Genomic DNA, 21710 nt, shown 5'->3' with positions numbered 1-21710 from the left:
TAGTATTCCTAATAAGTATGTTTCTGGTCTTAATGGCGCTCTCCAGCCCCCTAATCATTTTTGTTGCTCATCTCTACACTCTTTCCTGAGTTTCAATATCTTTTTATATTGTATTGACCAGAACTGGATGCAGTATTCTAAATGTGGTCTTACTAAGGCTTTGTAAAGCGATATTAGAACTTCAGGTGATCTTGATTCTATCCCTTTATTAACGCAGCCTAGGATTGCATTGGCATTTTTGTCTGCTGCCACACATTGTTTGCTCATATTTAAGTGATTGTTCACTAGGACTCCAAGATCCTTCTCACAGTTACTGACATTAAGCCAAGTTTCACATAGTCTGTAGCTATACGGTTGGTTTTTCTTGCCTAAGTGTAAAACCTTACTTCTATCTATGTTGAATTTCATTTTGTTAGGTAGGGACCCATGTTCAATTTGTCAAGATCTTTTTGGATCTTGAGCTTGTCTTCTGGGGTGTTGGCTATTCCTGCCAGTTTAGTGTCATCTGCAAATTTGATGAGTTCACCCTTCAATTCCCTTACCTAGATCTTTTTAGAAGATATTGAAGAGTGCTGGGCATAAAATGGAAGCTTGGGGTATCCCATTGCTTACTTCCCTCCATGTGGATGAGGTTCCCCAGAGGACTACATGTTGAATATAATTTGTCGGCAGTTACAAAGACACTTTATGGTGATGTTATCTATTCCATGTTTTCAGGAATGTAAGATAATCAATGCCTTGGATGAGGGGATATATGGGGAACTCATCAGATTTGCAGATGACCCCAAGCTGGCAGGAATAGCCAACACTCCGGAAGATAGGCTTAAGATACAGAAGGATCTTGACAGACTTGAACATTGGGCATTATCTAACAAAATCAAATTCAATGGAGAAAAAAAGTAATGTTCTACATTTAGGCAAGAAAAACAAAATGCACAGATACAGTATATGTAGTACCTTGCTCAATAGTAGTAACTATGAGAGGGATCTTGGGGGCCTAGTGGACAACCATTTAAATATGAGCCAGCAGTGTGAAGCAGCTACCAAAAAGGCAACACAGTTGTGGGCTGCATAAACAGAGGGATAAAATCGAGATCACAGGAAGTGTTAATACCACTTCATAATTCCTTGGTAAGGCCATTCCTGGAATACTGCATCCAGTTTTGGTTACCATGATGTAAAAAAGACGTGGAGACTCTAGAATGAGTGCAGAGAAGACCAACAAAGATGATTAGGGGACTGGAGGCTAAAACATATGAAGAACGGTTGCAGGAACTGGGTATGTCTAGTTTAATGAAAAGAAGGACTACGGGAGAGATGATAGCATTGTTCCAATATCTCAGGGGCCGCCACAAAGAAGAGGGAGTAAAGCTATTCTCCAAAGCACCTGAGGGCAGGACAAGAAGCAACGGGTGGAAACTAATCAAGGAGAGATGCAACCTAGAACAAAGGAGAAATTTCCTGACAGAATAATTAATCAATGGGACAACCCTCCTCCAAAAGTTGTGAATGCTCCAACACTGGACGTTTTTAAGAAGATGTTGGAAATCCATTTCTCGGAAGTGGTGTAGGGTTTCCTGCCTAAGAAGGTGGTTGGACTAGAAAACCTCCAAAGTCCCTTTCAACTGTTATTCTATTCTATTCTATTCTATTCTATTCTATTCTATTCTATTCTATTCTATTCTATTCTATTCTATTCTATTAATATTTGAAAAAGAGCTGTAAATTCCTGGAGAATGACTGAAAGAAGCATCTCATGAAATGCTGAATCAATCTGTTTCAGAATGTAGTGGTGATTTGAAGAGGTTGAATTGTTCAGAGTACCTCCAATCTGGAATAATAGCAAGGAAAACATTGAATAAAGGCTCACATTGGAATGTTTTCTTTTTAATGTTTCTGCAGCTTCATAAGTTCCTGAGAAACTTCCAACATCACAATATTTCCAATGATGGGATTTCTTTTGATGCAAATGGAGTTCCTGTTGGTGTCTTTGATATCATGCAGTGGACATCAGTTTTTAACAAATCAGATGCAGGGGTGAAAATTGGGACTGTAGAAAGACAAGCCTCCTCGGAAGTCAAGATTTCTGTCAATCAAAATGCTGTCCAATGGCCAACTTTATTTAACAAAGTACTTGAGGCTGCTTGGATTTTGCTCTTCTATTTATCTCCATCTGCTCAGAAATAATTCTTATTGAGGCCAATTGAGATAACTTCCAAATAAGAGAACTTAAAGCCTCATTAATTCATTAGATATCATTTTACTTTAGAGGTTTCACAATAATCTATCACACACTGAAACCTGCTGCATTGTATTGTGGGATTCGCAATCTACATGTTGCCATAATTTATAGTACATCATATTATCTTGTTTTCAGTAAGAGAAAATCCAGAATGTCTATGGAGATTGTCAGTCATCCAGGTCACGATTGTACCAAAGGTGCTTTTTCAAAAGGCACCTGGACTTTGTTTTCCCTTGAAGATGTTTCACTTCACATCCAAGAAGCTTCTTCCGTTCTGACTGAAGTCTGGAGGATGGAAAGATTTGGAACTGCTGAAAAGACTGTGTTGTAAACAGGATATAGATTCAGCAATTGCAGGAAGATTCCACACCCATTTGCATTATTCACGTGACCCTGAGGGCAGAGATAAATATCAAGTGGCCTCAACAACATTCAGAAAGACTGCTAACCACCAGATGACTGTAAGAAATATAAATTCTTCCATACTTCACCATTCAGACAGAACTGAAGAAGCTTCTGGAATGAGAAGCGAAACATCTTCAAGGGAAAACAAAGATCAGTTGTCTTTTGAAAAAGCACCTTTTGGAGAAAAATCCAGAATATGAAGGATTTAGCCCACTGAATTACATAAGAGAAAGATATCACTAAGAATGTGGTGAGGGAAATGTGGGCAGCTAAAAAAGTCATTTAAATATAATGATACAATGATCAGTTGTAGGGGAGAAAGACAGGGACTCTAGAGAAAGCTAGATGTTGGAGGTTTCCTGAGAAAGCAAAGATGGAGAAAAAAATATATACCATATTTTTCGGAGTATAAGACGCTCTGGAGTATAAGACACACCTTAGTTTTGTGGGAGGAAAATAGGGGGAAAAAATCTGCCTCTGCCTACCAGCATCCATCAGTATTCATCTGGCTAGCGTCCTATCAGTGTGTGAGAGAGTGAGGGCTGTTTGTAAATTGAAACAGTATTTGCTGTGTGAGCAACAAGGAAGGAACCTGGGTGTGGCTTAGATCAATTGCTCTAAAGCTGTATGCTGTGCTGATCTCTGAAACTAAAACTGAAACTAAAACTCCTCTCCTCTGCTTGTATTTTCCTTGCTGCTGCAAACTCTGACAGTCCTTGCACAAACAGACAGGTCAGCTTCAGCACATTATTGTAGCCTGATTCACCATGAGCAGCTGATTGGCGGGTGGATTGGTCTTCCGGAATACCCCCAATCCACTATTCCAAGCTGCAGGGATTGCCATAGATCATTGCCTACTCTGTGCCTCATGTTTTTGGCCACATTCAGTGTATAAGATGCACCCAAATTTTCACCCTCTTTTAGGTGGATGGGGAAAGTGCATCTTATCTTCTGAAAAATACGGTAAGTTATAGCATTCCCATACATGCCCTAAGGAGAAGCACCTTTTGCAATGGAACTACTTTCCTTTGGAAATAAGAATAAGGGAATGAGTCTGTTTTGGTAGCTACAATGGAGATAGAGAAAGAGAATGACCTTTCATTTGCCCCTTGCAAGTAGAGTAATTAAAGATCATGCCACTACTTCTTGACCGATTTTGATCAATGTGCTCCTGAGCTTCTGGAAGCCAGTTGAGTTCACTAAATCCTTCTAATTCATACATTGCCCTGACTAATCTTTCTGTTTATGTTTAGATGGTGCCTTATTCAAGATGTACAGAAAGTTGCTCCCCAGGTTATGCCAAGCTTGTGAGAGAGGAAGCCCCAGTTTGCTGCTATGACTGTTCTCTGTGTATAGAAGGAACTTTCTCTGAGCAAGAAGGTACAGTACGTGGCTCCAAAAATAACCAACCAACCAACCAACAAACAAACAAAACAAAACCAAGATACAATCAATATTCTATCTTGTTTTTTAGGGGGTGTTTGATAAAGGAGCAAGAAAAACATTAAATTTCTAGAAAGCATTCACAAACTTCAAAGGTTGGACACTATTGCCAAATTTGGTTGATGATGTGAGCATTAAAATAAATAATGAAAGGTTGCTGATTTCTATTGAGTTGTTACTTTCTTGCTTTGTTTTAGGAAAGAAGTTTTGAGACATATTATTCCTTGAAAATGAAGTAATTGATTTCCTATACAGTTTTCATGCTCCTACAGCTGCAGAAACAGATTCATGATAACCATTTTTTTTCTCAGATGCAGCCCATTGTGAAAAGTGTCCAGATGACCAGTATTCCAATAAGAAGCGAGATCAGTGTGTCCCCAAAAATATAAGCTTTTTATCCTATCAAGAATTGTTGGGACTCATCCTGGCTTTCTTTGCCATCACTTTGTCCCTAACCACCGCCTTTATTCTGGGAATCTTCATGAAATACCGAGACACTCCCATAGTCAAAGCCAACAACTGTGAACTCACCTACATCCTCCTGGTTTCGCTCCTGCTTTCTTTCTTGACCTCCCTTCTATTCATCGGTCGCCCCATGAAAATGACCTGTCTCCTCCGACAAACCATTTTCAGTATTGTTTTCTCAGTTGCTGTGTCTTCCTTGCTGGCCAAGACTGTCATGGTGGTGGTGGCCTTTCTGGCCACAAAGCCAGGCAGCAGCATGAGGAAATGGCTGGGGAAGAGTCTGGCCAACTCTATTGTTTTATCCTGCTCTGGTATTCAAGTAGGCCTCTGTATGATGTGGCTGGGAGTCTTTCCCCCATTCCCAGATTCTGACTTTCATTCCCAACCAGAACACATCCTGCTGCAGTGCAATGAAGGCTCTGTCACCATGTTCTACTCTGCTCTTGGCTACATGGGTTTCTTGGCTGCCATCTGTTTCTTGGTGGCATTTCTGGCTCGAAATCTGCCAGGGGCTTTTAATGAAGCCAAACTGATCACCTTCAGCATGTTGGTTTTTTGTAGCGTTTGGATCTCCTTTGTTCCCACATATCTGAGCACCAAAGGGAAATACATGGTAGCCGTGCAGATCTTCTCCATCCTGGCGTCTGGCCTGGGTTTACTGGGCTGCATCTTTATCCCCAAATGCTACATTATTATCCTGAGACCTGACATGAACACCAAAGAACATCTGAGGATAAAAAATCATTGAAGTTCCTGTGTTGGTGTTTATTTTTGTACAGTTTACATGCAGCATAAAGTCACATACTTTGAAGTAATGTTTTATGTCTTGTCGCTTATCTTTCTTCATTCCATGTGAATTTTGAATTATAATAATTGAGTAGTAAAGTTGCTAAAACAACTGAAACTATTTTAAATAATCATATCTTTTAATTGTCATAATCTGAGTTCATATTATGACATTAATAAAATTTCTGAAACCAAGCCAGACAAACTGTTACCAGAGATGTTCTTATATTGTTTTAGATTAAATTAAAGACTATGTCTAATGATGAAGTGTGTTTTTGTTACTATATAGGTTGGTGTGCTGGTGTTATATTTTATTTTCTGGGGTGATGTTCTGACTTTATTTTAAAAAATAGTTAATTTCAAATGTATATTTGATTGATCTCTTCTGGCTGAATAATTTAAATCACTCAAAGATAGATAAATGAGAGAGAGAGAGAGATGGTTGGGAGAGATCAAGAAAGAGAAAAACAGAGAGACAGATAACATTCTATATATATTAAGAATAGATAAAAGGCTGGAGGCAAGGCTGGAGGCTGGAGGCACTGGAGGAGCCTGGGGGAGTACTGAGCTTGGGGCGAGGAGTTGGAGACCTCCCTCGCCCCTCGGCGTGTCGGATCCGGCTCGGCTCACCCTCGGGCACATCCCCTTGGCTCGGCTGCAGAGGGCTGTGGCCACATCGGCCTTGGGCGTTGGTTCCTGAGTGTGGTGAAGCCAGAGGAGCCGGAGGAGCCAGGGGGAATGCTGGCTTGTCAGCCACCCGCTGGTAGCACTCGTGGCGGCGAAGAAGGTGAAGGAGAAGGCAGTGGTGTGATTTATTTTATTTTATTTTATTTTATTTTATTTTGAATTTGTATACCGCCCTTCTCCCTGAGGACTCAGGGCGGTGAACAGCCAAGTAAAAACATCAAATACAAATATTAAAATACAATTAAAAGTATATATAAATTTGGCCCCATTAATTAAAAACGATAAACAAAACACTTAAAAACACTTAAAAAATTAGGCCAGCCCGGCTTGCTGGAAAAGGAAGGTTTTAAGGGCATGGCGGAAGGCACTGAGATCTTGGATTCTCCTTATCTCTGGAGACAATTGATTCCAGAGGGTAGGTGCCCCCACAGAGAAGGCCCTCCCCCTGGGGGTCACCAGCCTACATTGTTTGGCTAATGGCACCCCAAGGAGGCACTCTCTGTGGGAGCGCACAGGTCGGTGGGAGGTCATCGGTGGCAGTGATGATATGGCAGCCTGGTAGTGAGCGGGAAGATGGCCCGCTTGAAATTTTTTTTCACCTGCCCCACCTGGAAATTCTGTGGCAGTCCCTTGGAACCGGGGATGGTGGAATTGGCATCAGCGGGGGTGCAAGACCGGCCCTGAGACTATACAGGGCCGCAGGATACCCTATTAGAAACATTGGACGCTTGGCCAAACACCGGCATGAAGGGGGCTGCTGTGGAGGAAATGGAGAGGGGCACAGGCAGTTGACTGATGGAGATGTGTGACCCCTCACGGAAGACCTCTAATGTTTGCAGAAGACCTAGAGGCCTCTCATGATATTTAAGGAAGGCTGGGGTCTGGAAGCAATTATGCTTCCCAAAAAACTGAGGAAATAGGGTTGGGGGCGATAGAGGGGCATCCCTCCATTGCATTGATACCTATACCACCCTCCTCCCCCCCCTTCCCGGGCACTGCATATGTTATGAAACGGGTTTATCAGCTACCCTGAAATTGAAGGAGTTCTCCTCGCCCCCCACTTCCCTTTTCCCTCTTTTCCCCTCTATCAGAACTATTACTCGAATATGATCTGCGAGTATACGACTATGCCAGAGGCTATTTCCATCTCTCTCCCTGGACTGATTAACCGACTGATAGACTGATAGCTTTCGACACTCCGACTTTGGTTAGTCAATGAGGCAACATCTGAGGGGGACTTTATTACATCTTGACTGTACCACTGGGAGGAATACTCCGTTTCGATCTAAGGTCATTTGTAGGCCGCTCGTCATGGGAGGGCGAGTTGGATGTCACTCCCATTGGATTGTATCTGTCAGGACACTTCCTGCTGTCATGAGAGGACAGTGGAAGTACCAGTGCGCCTCATTGAACAATCCCTGTATGTTACATCTTTTGTGAGACCCCTGTTTATTCTCCGTGCCTCCATCGTTACACCTGGAGATGTATACGACATTGGACCTTCTTGCGCTGTGAAATTCCCCCCTCTCGCAGATGTGGCCCTCCTCCCTATCGAGGGCCTACCTCAATGACGGGTTTTGGGACCTGGAGAGGTGGCATGTGAAAACTAGGGGGTTGAGGGGTTTTTTATTCAAATTTTTAGTTAAATTTTTAATGGGTTCTAGGGAGGGGGAGGGTTTGATTGGAATGCAGGCTGTGGGCATGGGAGATAACCCAGTAAGGGGAAGGGCGGGCCTGGCAAGGAAGCACAGTGTGGGAGGTGGGGATCCCGGGGTCGAGGGGGGAGTCAGAGTTTGTCCGGATAGTGCTTTGAACATCACTACCATGAGTGGGAGGAGTAGATATGGCGGGAGCAGGGGGCCATATCTAGTTAAGGGAGTGCACACCTGCTGTTTATGAGCGGTGGTGCGTTCCGGCCCCCAAGGCTCCACCCGTTCCCCAGGTTGCACAGACCCTCAGGGCCCGGCCCTCCAGCTGATGCTGTGCAATGCCAGGTCTGTAGTAAATAAAGCCCCCCTCATCTGTGATCTTATTGGTGAGGGGGGAGCGGACCTGGCAGGTATTACGGAGACCTGGTTGGGCCAGGAGGGGGGTTCCCCTCGTTGAAATGTGCCCGCCAGGTTTCCTTGCATTCCATCAGCCGAGGTCACAGGGCAGGGGCGGGGGAGTAGCAGTTATTATTAAAGAAGGTTTGAGACCAAGGGAGGCCACTGTTCCTCACACGGCCGGCTGTGAGTCCCTCCTTGTGAAGTGGAGTCATGGGGTTCAAATAGGTTTGCTGATCATGAACTGGCTCCCTGCCACGTGGCAGCAGCCCTGCCCGAGCTCCTTGACATTATCCCTGCGGTGGCAGTTGATACCCCCAGACTTATGGTCATGGGGGATTTCAACCTGCCATCCATGGGTGAGACGTCGGATGTGGCTTGGGAGTTCATGGCTTCCATGACAGCTATGGACCTGACCCAGTTAATTCATGGCCCTACCCACACAGGGGGAAACACGCTGGACCTGGTTTTTGTCTCTGGACAGTGGTTGAGTGATCTTGAGATAGGGGAGATAGTCACCGAGCCCTTGTCATGGTCGGATCACTCTCTCCTTTGCCTTGACCTTCGAACCGCTATACTCCATCGCAAGGAGGCGTAGCTGGTAAGATGGTTACGCCCCAGGCACCTGATGGAACCTGATAGGTTCCAGATGGAGCTTAGGCCATTTCCCGAGGCTCTGGCACATGCCTTGACTAGGGACCTAGTGGCCACCTGGGATAGGGTGGCTGCTGGAGCTCTGGATCGGGTCGTGCCTTTGTGGCCTCTGACCCAGCTCCGATCTCACCTAGCTCCTTGGTTCACTGAAGAGCTGAGGGAGATGAAGCACCGGAAAAGACGTCCAGAGAGTAGTTGGAGGGCCAGTCTTTCTGAATCCAACCGGACACTGGTAAGATCTCATATTAAGAATTACCTAGTGGCAATAAAAGCAGCAAAATGTACATATTTTGCTGCTCTTATTGCATCATGAGATAATCGCCCAGCCGCTCTGTTTAGGGTGACCCGCTCCCTGCTCCACCAGGAAGCGCGGGAGGACCCCTTGGAGGATAGAGCTAAGGATTTTATTCAATATCTGCATGACAAAATCACTCAGATTCGGGAAGATCTGGACTCTGACTGGGTAGTTCCAGGGGGAATGACTGAGGCAGGTCTTGAGAATGTTATCTGGGATGAGTTTGACCCTGTGACCCCTGACGACATGGACAGGATTCTGGGTGGACTGAACGCGACCACATGTTTATTGGTCCCATGCCCCTCCTGGTTAGTGCTGGCTTCCCGGGAGGTGACGCAAGACTGGCTCCAGGGGATTATAAATGCTTCATTGGGTGAGGGTGACTTCCCCACCGCCTTGAAAGAAGCAGTGGTGAGGCCTCTCCTCAAGAAGCCTTCCCTGGACCCAGCAGTGTTGGCTAATTATCGTCCAGTCTCCAACCTTCATTTTGTTGCTAAAGTTGTTGAGAGTGTGGTTGCACGACAGCTCCCCCAGTACCTGGATGAATCGTCGTATCTGGATCCGTTCCAGTCGGGCTTCAGGCCTGGGTACAGCACGGAAATGGCATTGGTCGCATTGGTTGATGACCTCTGGAGGGCTCGGGACAGGCGTTGCTCCTCTTCCTGGTCCTATTAGACCTCTCAGCGGCTTTTGATACCATCGACCATGGTATCATGCTGCACCAGTTGGAAGAGTTAGGGGTGGGGGGGCACTGTATTATGGTGGTTCTCCTCCTTTCTCTCCGACCAGTTGCAGTCTGTGTTGGCAGGGGGGCAGAGGTCGACCCCAAGGCCCCTCATATGTGGGGTGCCACAAGGGTCGGTCCTCTCGCCCCTTATGTTCAACATTTATGTAAAGCCGCTGGGTGAGATCATCCGTGGTTTCGGGGTGAAGTACCACCAGTATGCTGATGACATCCAGCTGTACATCTCCACCCTGGACCACCCCAACGATGCCCTTGAAGTGATGTCCCGGTGTCTGGAGGCCGTGTGGATCTGGATGGGGAGGAACAGGCTCAGGATCAATCCATCCAAGACCGAATGGCTGTGGTTTCCAACATCCTGATATAGTCAGTTGACACCATTGCTGACTATTGGGGGCAAATCACTGCCCCCCACGAAGAGGGCTCACAACTTGGGTGTCCTCCTGGATTCACGGCTGTCTTTAGAAGAGCACTTGATGGCTGTGACTGGGAGGATTTTTCATCAGGTTTGCCTGATTCACCAGTTGCGTCCCTTTCTGGATCGGGACTCCCTACACACAGTCACTCATGCCCTCATCACTTCCCGCCTGGACTACTGTAATGCTCTCTACATGGGGCTCCCCTTGAGGAGCACCCGGAGGCTCCAACTAGTGCTGCCGCGCGGGTGGTTATGGGAGCAACATGGCACTCCCGTGTGACACCTCTCCTGCGCGAGCTGCACTGGCTCCCGGTGGTCTTCCGGGTGTGCTTCAAGGTTTTGGTCACCATCTTTAGAGCGCTCCATGGCTTAGGACCTGGTTATTTACGGGACCACCTACTACCACAAACAGCCTCCCATCGGCCGGTACGCTCTCATAGAGAGGGGCTCCTCCAGGTGCCGTCAGCCAAACAATGTCGACTGGTGGCCCCCAGGGGGAGGGCCTTCTCTGTGGGGGCACCCACTATCTGGAACGAGCTCCCCCCTGAGATACGGAGGATCCCTGCGCACTTTCCGCCATGCTCTTAAGACCCTCCTATTCCAGCAAGCCGGCCTGGCCTAATTTTCTCCCCTGTTTTAAAATGCTTTAAAATCGAAATTTTAATCTGTTTTAAATTATTGGGATTTTTAATAGTCTTGGGCTAAATTATTTAATCTGGTTTTAATTATGTTTCTATCTTTTGTATCTAAGTATTTTATTTTATGCCTGTTCACCGCCCTGAGTCCTTCAGGAGTAGGACAGTATATAAATTTAATAAAAACAAACAAAAACAAACAAACATGAACATTGGAGCAACTTTAATTTTTTTCTCCATTCCTTTGAATAAATTAATGAGACAAATTATAGTCTCATTAATTTTTTTTACTTTTTAAATGCATTTTTTTACTACCTATTAGCCTGAATAGGTAGTTAAAAAATGCTTTAAAAGGTTAAAAAAACAGGCTCTGACAATCGCTGGAGCCTTTTTTTTTACCTTTTAAAAGCATTTTTTTAACTACCTATTCAGGCCAATAGGTAGTAAAAAGATGCTTTAAAATGTAAAATGCTTTTAAATGCTTTAAAAGGTAAAAATAATAATAATAATGTCAGAATTCCAGGAAACCCTCCCCCAAATTCCAATAAAAACAATGAAGATGTGCTTATGAGTATTAAAATTGGTTCTTGTTTTTTATCCATGTCCATTTTCATTTCTATATACTGTACATACAGTGTCTGTGTGTCTCTGTGTGTGTCCTGCCAACCTAACAATTCAAAAGCATGTAAATGCAAAAAGATAAATAGATACCACTTCAGTGGGAAAGTAACTATGTTTCATGCATCTTCAGTGCATAGTCATGCCAGCCACATGACCATGGAAGCATCTTCAGATAAAGGCTCTTCATTTGTGAATGAAAGATGAGCACCACCCCTTGGGTTGGTCATGACTGACAGGGGAAATCTTTACCTATACCCACCTAAACCTTTACTATAAATATATAAATTTGTTTTTGTGCATGTGTCTTTTCTTTGTCTTTGTCTTTTTGTCAGTCAGCCCTTCAGTGTATTACAGATTAGGAAAACTATATCATATAAATCAGTACTACTTTTATCTGAACTTGTCTTGGTAATGGTCTCTCAATGCCACTACCTCTGCCTTCTACACTATCTCTCTTTGGATATTGAGAAAGCATTGGAAAAGCAAAGCAATTGCAATGTATTTTTATTCACATACAATCAAACTTCCCTGAATTGTTCCTTTCTCAACTCTCAAATTAGGATTATTCTCCTGAGTCAAACAAAACTCTTTTCTTCAACGGCACACTTTTATGGCCAAGGCTCATTCCCAATTCCCCTTCTAATTATTAAACATGATTATTTATTCTCCTTTGAACAAGGTTTATGGGATTTCCACCACCACAATTAGTGGCCAATCAATGTGATAACAAATGGGATAGACAGCATATGATAATTTATTTGTAACAGCCTCCTGTGATGAGTTCAGAGTTTGGGGTAAAGCTTGGCAAATACTGTAGCAGTCTGAAATTGCAGATAGCTCTTCCAAATCTGGGGGCAAACTAGACCTTCTTCACCGTAGTTGTGGTGTTTTTGTGATCTCTGAGATTTAGTTCTGTGCTGAAAAAAGAACTCTAGGAAGGATCTCCTGCAGTATACTGTATGTCAAATGTTGCTGCTGCTGCATATACAGCTTTTTCTGCTTCAGTTTCTGTCTCAAATTCCCTGTGCCAGTACGCTGATGAAATGTCCTTTTAAGGTGATCATAGAAGAAAAGGAGTGGTTCCATTACTACAAGCCAGGAGACTACTGGATTACTGGAATAATGTCAGGAATCATAGCTCGATTGCATCAATTTTTGTTCTCCGAGCCTCCAACCCACCAACTGAAAAGGTAATTGTAAGCACATCCAAGGATGATTGATTTTCCAGTGTCTTTTCTTTTTTATATATATTATGTGTGTGTGTGTGTGTGTGTGTGTGTGTGTGTGTGTGTGTGTGTGTGTGTAGGTCTTTGGTTATTCGGGTCTTCTCCCACGTAAAATTGGAAGTGTCTTGGCGACGTTTCGACGAAGTCTCATTCGTCATCTTCAGGCTGGTGTTCTCGGCTTCGTGCTGCTCCTGGAAGCATTATATATTATAAAATTATATATATATATATAATTTTCTTTTAATACAAACATTCCCTCTTTCAGTAAACACTTTGTCATCAGAGTACATATTTTTGTGTCATGACAATTAAAATTTACCACCATATTCATTATTTGTATCTATTCTTATATTACTACAAATATTAACATACCTATTCTTATAACATTTCTCTTTTTATTTGCCATTATAATACATTGCTTTCATATTTATTCTCCAACCATTGATAGAATAACTCCCATATATTGCAATAATCAGATTCTTCCTTTCTTTTGATTGCAAGTGTTTATCTATTCATTTCTGTACATTCTAATATTTTCTTATTCATATTTTCATCCGTAGAGATGTCTTCACTTTTCCAATTTTGTGCAAAAAGAATTCTAGCTGCAGTTATTACATGAATAATCTAGTATACATTTTCTTTACTATAAGCTTCTGGTAGAATACACAACAGGAATAGTCCAGGTTTTAAATCGATATGTTGCTTCGTCATCTTCTCCAACCACATACCTCCAATTTCTCTTCTAGGAATTATTTCCTTTCCCCTATTCTTCACCTTGAGAAAGGCAAGCCATTATTGCTCATCCCAATTTGCTTTAGAGGAATGGCTCCTGGGGAATCTGATGATTTTGTAAAACTTGAGTTTGCAAAATTTCTTTTTAAATTCTTCCACAAGAGTCAGCTTTAACACTGGGCAACACTGGGCACTGCCAACATTGTCCCAGAATGAATCTTGCCTCGATGGGGTTCTGCCTGCTTTTAAAATGAATACCTTGGGACTGTGGAGAGTCAGCAACTTATTTATTCATATCTATTTTATTTATTAACAATATTTAAACAGTAACTCCCAATAAAGTGATTGAATGATACCTTAGAACAGAGTGAGATCTCTGGTATTTTCTCCCTACTGTTTCTTCCCCTTCCTTTCATTTACTCTATAATTCCTACCACCCTCTCCGCTCTTTCTTTCCACCCTTTAACACTTTTGCCTCTTTTGTGGCTTCCCTGTTCCTTTTGGTTTAAATAAAAGGATACTTTTTAAAAACCAAATTCAAGGAGGGGAGAGACTTTATGTGATAAGTTAATGTTAGTCACAGAGGAATCACATTAACTGTAGTTAACTGTAGAATATAGGACAATAAATCTAAAGCCATGAATGTTGTTACTGCAAAGTTGCGACCCCATGGACAATGTTCCATCAGGCCTTTCTGTCCTCTACCATCCCCCAGAGTCCATTTAAGCTCATGCCAACTTCTTCAGTGATTCCATCCAGCCACCTCATTCTCTGTCATCTCCTTCTTCTTTTCCCCTCAATCGTTCCCAGCATTAGGCTCTTCTCCAATGATTCCTTTCTTCTCATTAGGTGGCCAAAGTATTTGAATTTCATCTTCAGGATCTGGCCTTCTAAAGAGCAATCAGGGTTGATCTCCTCTAGGACTGACCGGTTTGATCGCCTTGCAGTCCAAGGGACTCACAGGAGTCTTCTTCAGCACCATAGTTCAAAGGCCTTTATTCTTTGGCACTCAGCCTTCCTTATGGTCCAACTTTCACAGCCACACATAGCAACTGGGAAAACCATAGTAGTTGGTATTCCTACACTTGGTAGCATCCCTTATTAGCATTCTTGAGGACTGGGAAGATACAGATCTTCCCCTAAGCATTGGGCTAGGATGGAGGTTGCGAGCAATGAGCCTATCAAGTATGGTGCCTGGGGGTTAGGGTATGATTTTAATTACATTTTATGGATTGTTGTGAATTGATATGAGAGATATATTAGCTTTGCAAATAGGTAAGTAAATAAAATAAATGCTTTGGTTTTGCAAAAAAATTATTCTAAGCAGATTGAAACAGTTACAATAGTAAGAAACCTTCACACTTTCTTTTTGAGTAGAAGAAGGTCTGGAGGTTTCTTACTATTGTAACCATTTTCCTTACCTGGCTACTGAACTATATGAATAATTTTCCTCATTTTTTTCGTTCAAAGTCATAATGTGGAGAAAATGATAGGCAGAATCAGTTCTGGTAGATTTTGATAGGATTCCTTTGATCTTGTCATAACAAGCTTTCTATCTCTCTCTGATATATATATATACATATATATATATATATATATATATATATATATATATATATATATATATATGTATATGTATATGTATATGTATATGTATGTATGTATGTATTTGTTTTCTCAGGTTTTCGCGGGTGTTTGTATGTAGGTCTTTGGTTATTCGGGTCTTCTCCCACATAAAATTGGAAGTGTCTTGGCGACGTTTCGACGAAGATGACGAATGAGACTTCGTCGAAACGTCGCCAAGACACTTCCAATTTTACGTGGGAGAAGACCCGAATAACCAAAGACCTACATATATATATATATATATATATATATATATATATATATATATATATATATATATATATATATATATATATATATATTTTCTCAGGTTTTCGCGGGTGTTTGTATGTAGGTCTTTGGTCATTCGGGTCTTGGGGTGTAAATTATGTGGGGTCAGAGTTGGCTTCAGTTGGGAACATGTCGACATGAAGCTCCTAATAAATAACTGGATTTCTTTCTTTTTTTTTATTAAAAAGTTTTAGAAAATTTTACAAATGTTTTCCCATTCCACCTCCCACCTCCCTCCCCAACCCTCCCCCTCCACTTCCCAGAGCAAAATACAGGGTATAGCATTTAACAATCATATGCTAACATATGCTAACTATCTATAGACTCCTATCTCCCTCTTGTACTTTAACTCCCCTTTTACATAACTAAACTTAAATACTTTTCTAAAATCTCTTTGTTCATTCGTAAACTATTTAGAACTTTTTAATCCAATATTTACTTTGAATATAATCAATCCATCTTCTCCATTCCAAAATATATCTTTCATTTGAGTGGTCCTTCAAATATGCTGAGATTTTGGCCATCTCTACTAAATTTGCTACTTTTAGCGTCCATTCCTCAATAGTAGGCAAGTCTTCCTTCTTCCAATACTGTGCCACCAAAAGTCTTGCTGTGGTTATTAAATTTAAAATCAGATTAGTCTCTATAACCATACAATCTGTAATTATACCCAGCAAAAACAGCTGTGGAATAAACTTTATCTTCTTTTTAAGAATATTTTGCATGATCCACCATATTTTTATCCAAAATGCTTTGAATTTTTTGCATGTCCACCATATATGATAATACGTGGCATTATCACTCTCACATCTCCAACACTTAGATTGCAAACTTGGATACATACCAGCTAACTTTTTAGGATCTAGATGCCATCTATAAAACATTTTATAAAAATTTTCTCTCAAGTTTTGGGCTTGCGTAAAGTTTACATTTCTAAGCCATATTTTTTCCCACGTTTCCATCATTATTGGTTCCTCAATATTTTGTGCCCATTTTATCATACAGTCTTTAACTAACTCCATTTCTGAATCTATTTCTATCAATGTATTATACAACCTTTTTATATGCATTTGACTCTGATCTCTGATTTGTTTTACCAAGTTTTCCTCATTTTGTGTGATTCCAATTTTCTGATCCTCTTTCCATCTAGCTTGTAGCTGTCCGTACTGAAACCAAGTTTGAATTATCCTTTCTTCTTTTAGTACATTCAAAGACTTTAACTGTAATGTACCTCTTTGCATATTGAGAAGCTCTTTATATGTAATCACATCTTGTTTTTGTTCTACACTTATATTCTCTATCGCATGTCTGGCTACTGCCCATATAGGTATCTTATCGTTTAGTTTATATTGATACTTTCTCCAGACACACAATAAAGCATTCCTTAATATATGACTTTTAAAAGTCTTGTCCACCTTCTTGTCATATACTAAGTAAGCGTGCCAACCATATATCAAGTCATATCCCTCAATATTCAATATTCTTTCTTCTGTTAAATTGATCCAGTCACTGATTGCTGATAGGGCAGCTGCTTCGTAATATAGTCTTAAATTGGGCATTTTGAGACCTCCTCTTTCACGTATATCTTGCATTATTTTTAATTTTATTCTCAGTCTTTTCCCTGCCCAAACAAAGTTATTAATACCCTTCTGCCATTCCCCCAAATTTGCATCCTTTTTGAGTATTGGTATCATTTGAAAAAGAAATAAAAACTTAGGCAAAACATTCATTTTTACTACTGCTATTCTTCCCAACAAAGACAATTGTAATTTTTTCCAGTTGTCCATCTCTTTCTGTATTTTTTGACATAATGGTTCATAATTATACTTATATAATTTCACATTTGAAGTTGTAATATAAACCCCTAAGTATTTAACCTTTTTTACTATTTCAAATCCTGTTACTCTTTCTAGTTCTTCTTTTTGATTTATAGTCATGATTTAGTTATTATCTTTGTTTTCCATGTATTTATTTTGAATCCAGATACTTGTTCATATTGATTAATTATATCCATTAAACCTATAGCTGATTGCACTGGTTGGGTTAAAGTTACAACCAAGTCATCTGCAAATGCTCGTAATCTGTAATCATAATGCCTGATTTTAATTCCCTTTATTTTATCTGACTCACGTATTTTATGCAACAAAAATTCCAAAGTCAAAACAAACAGTAATGGGGACAAGGGACACCCCTGTCTTGTTCCTCTTTCAATTTTAAAAAATTCTGTTAAGCTACCATTAATTATTATTTGTGCTGTTTGTTTCTGGTATATTGCCTTAATAGATTGTGTGAAATACTTTCCAAACTACATCTTTTGTATTATTTTCAGTAAAAAATGCCAATTCAATCAATCAAATGTTTTCTCCACATCCAAAAATATAAGTACTGGAGGGACTTGATTATTCTTCCCCAAATACTCCTATATATTAACAATTTGCCTTACATTGCTTTTCTTTTGTCTCCAATTTATAAATCCAGATTGATCATTGTGAATCATTTGTTGCATAACTGACATTAACCTATTTGCTAATATTTTAGTAAAAATCTTGTAGTCTGTGTTAAGTAGCGATATAGGCCTGTAGTTTTTTGGCTGACTATGATCTTGGTCCTCCTTCGGGATCAAAGAAATAAAGGCTGTTCTCCAAGATGAGGGTACATCTCCTCCGAATTTTATTTTACTAAATAATTCCTTAAGTGGTACCACCATTTCTAACTGCAAATTTTTATAATAAACGGCTGTCAATCCATCTGTTCTGGGAGCCTTACCAACTTTTAACTGCTTAATTGCCAAGAAAATTTCCTCAGAAGTTATTGGTTTATTCAATCTTTCTCTTTGCTCATCTGTAACTATAGGGATATTCTCCTTCTGTAGGTATCTATCTATATCTATAACTTGAATTTTATCACTAGCGTACAGCCTCATATAAAATTCTAGAAATGCTTTTTTAATCATATTTTATTGATACACCTCTTTACCTTTATATTCTATTTTTTCTATAGTACAAAACTTTTGTTTTTTCCTTAACAAATATGCTAACCATCTACCTGGTTTGTTCACATTGCAAAAGGTATTATGTTTAGCATATTGCAAATTAGTTGCAACCTGATCTGCCATCAACATATTAAACTGCCCTTGCAATAAAATAATTGCTTCTTTTATTTTCTTATCTCCTGGATTCAATATTAATGCCTGCTCTTTCTTTTTTATTTCCTCTTCTAATTCCATCCATTTTTTCCCTGTCTGTGTCTATATGTATTGTTCAAATATATTAAAACACCTCTCATGTATGCTTTGCTTGCCTCCCAAACCATTTCCATGGATGTGCCCTTATGCATATTCATAACAAAAAATTATTTTATTAGTTTTTTACATTCTTTCACATTTTCCTCATATCTAAATAAATTTTCATTTAACCGCCAAGACCTCCTGAGACCCTTTCCATATTCCAATTCCATCCAAACTGGGCTATGATCTGTTAAAATTCTTGGGCATATCTTCATCTTCTTCACCCTAGAAAGAAAATCGTTGGTAATTAATATGAAATCAATTCTAGAAAAGGATTGGTGCCTGTCAGAGAAAAATGTAAAATCTTGTTCTTCAACGTTCCGTTCTCGCCAAATATCTCTCAGTTCCATATCATCCATCATATCAAAAAAGGATTTAGGCAGTCTAGCACGCGTTTGGATGTTTTGTAAGAGCCCTTTTTTGTCTTTTTGGGTATCCAATACTCCATTCCAGTCACCCAATAATATACACAATTTATAATCCCATTGTATTAATTTGGTATGCAAAAGCTTATAAAATTTTTCTTGTTGTTGATTAGGTGCATATACTCCAATTAAAAGTATTTTCTTCCCTTCTACTAGAAGTTCAATTGCTATATATCTTCCTTGAGCATCTACTTCAATTAATTTAGCCATTAAGTCTTTCTTTAAGTATATAACTATACCATTTTTCTTCTCTGGAGCAGATGCAACAAAATGTCTTCCCAATCTTGCATTTATCAAATATTTTTGGTCTCTTGTTCTGATATGTGTTTCTTGCAAACAAATTACATCATTTTTAAACTGTTTCTGATAATAAGAAATATTTTCTTCCTCTTTTGCGGTGAGTTTCCTCTTTAGCGGTGAGTTTAATCCATTAACATTCCAAGTTAAGAATCTAATTGCCATTCTTGGCCCCCTGAAGCTTTTGAAGCGCTAGCTGAAAATCCTCCTGAATTTTCTTCTTCAGCCTTGCTCCTCCCACTGCTTCTGTATTTGTAGTTTCTTGAATTATTATCTGGGTTTGCTGTGTCTTTAATTCTTGTTCTTTACGTTTGGCTGCCACTCGGGTTTGTCTTTGATCCTTTGGTTCCTCTATTTTTCCAATTCCAAAGCTTGAACAGTACCCGAAAGTTGCAGTAAGTCTTCTTGAGTAATCGAGGCCCCTCCTTGAGCTTGTGCCTGCATACCTTTCTTCTCCCCCTTTCTTGCCTCTTCTGCTTCTTTTCTTCTTCTAGCTTCTGGGGATGGTGGGCATCCAGCCTTTAGTACATTGATGTAAAAATCTCTTGCCTTCCAAACTGTATTGAGACGATATCTTTCTCCTGAGTGGTTCACCACTAATCCAGCTGGAACCTCCCATCTGTACTGCATCTGGCAATTTCTGAGTTCTTCAACTAGAAATGCATAATCCTTTCTAGTTCTCAACATTTTGGGGGGAATTTCTTTCAGTACTCTGTCCTGCCACTTGGAGTTTATTTTTATAAGAAGCTTGTAAAATTTCATTTCGTGTCCTCCTTGTAGTAAAGTAGATTACAATATCTCTTGGTGATTGTCTCTGTCTGGCAACCCATGAGTTAACACGATAAATTTTATCTATTTGCCATTCAAACTCTGCCTTTGAATCTCCAGTTAGCTGTGCAAAAGCTTCTGCAAAAATCTCTCTCAAGTTCTCTTGATTGTTTTCTCTCTGACCTCTTACTCTCAGGGCAAACTCCATCGCTCTATATAGCAGGGAAAGGATATGGCAAAATCTCCATTCCCAGCCCACTACAGGGGAAGGATACTGCATAATCACCATTTCCACCCCACTCCAGGGGAAGGATATTGCAAAATCCCCATTCCCAACCCACTCTGAGGCCAACCAAAAGTGATATTTGCCAGTTCTCTGAACTACTCAAAATTTCCACCACCAGTTCTCCGGAATAAACAGAACCTGCTTAATTTTACCCCTGGACAATAGGCACATTAGTGCACTTATGCACGCTCCCTCTACTGACCACTTAAGTATGAAGTAAGGTCCACGGAAGTCAATTTGTGACTGAAATTGTGAAAATTTGTAACTGAGACAACTGAATCAGGTGGAGCATTTCGGACTTTGACAACTCTATTACAGAAACCATATTTTTACAGTCAAGCTTAGAATGATTTACATGGAGTTTAAAGCGGTTGTTCGCACACATATGATTGCAATTAAAACAGAAAAAGTCATTTACAGGTAAAATATTATTACGTATAATTTTGTATTCAATACCTAGGCCTGACCGCAAGCGACACAGTTCTAAGTTATCCAAACCAAGAATTTAGAGCCTAGTAGCATAGGGAATCCTATTGTGTACAGAAGAGTCCAAGACTTTTCTCGTGAAGTAATTCTGAACCCGCTCAATTGTACTGATGTCAGATATATGGTGGGGATTCCAAACAGTTGAACAATACTCTATGTATTGTTGTATTGTATGTATGGTCTGGCATAAGTTTTATTAACTCTAATTAGCAATAAAATGTTTCCAGGAAAAAACTTCGTAAAATTAAGTTTGCAATTCTTAATGCTTTTTTAGCAATGCTGTTACAGTGAGCTTTGGAGCATAAATCCTCAGAGATAAGTACACCTAGGTCCTTAACAAGGTGAAGGTCATCTGCTAGATCAATGCCACCTAATTTATACTTGACATTCTGATTACGTTTACCAATATGTAAGACAGAGCATTTATGAATCGAAATTTGAAGTTGCCAAATAGATGACCATTCAGACAAATACTCGAGATCACTTTGCAAAACAACAGATCTGTAGAATTGAATAATTTTACATCATCGGCAAAAAGAATGCAATTGCTTTTAAGTTGATCACATGAATCGTTGATGTAGAGCAAAAAAAGATGATGAAATTTCTTATGTTGCAGTGAGAACAACTTCTACCACATTCTGCCCTTCTTGTTGGCTGTTCGTGAAGTCAACCAGAATTCAAGGCTCTTACCCAACATCACCTTGGGCTACAACATGTATGAGAACTTTTTCAGTGCAAGAATGACATATGAGGCCATGCTGGATGTGCTGTCTACAGGAGAGGAGAACATCCCAAACTACAGATGTGGAAGACAAAAGAACCTGCTGGCAATTCTTGAAGAGATGGATTCTGAACTCTTTCATCATATTT

The sequence above is a fragment of the Pantherophis guttatus genome, chromosome 2 (assembly GCF_059756535.1).
Source record: "Pantherophis guttatus breed Tessera chromosome 2, ASM5975653v1, whole genome shotgun sequence".
NCBI lineage: Eukaryota > Metazoa > Chordata > Lepidosauria > Squamata > Colubridae > Pantherophis > Pantherophis guttatus.
The sequence above is the reverse complement of the archived record's forward strand: the minus strand, read 5'-3'. Positions refer to the sequence as shown.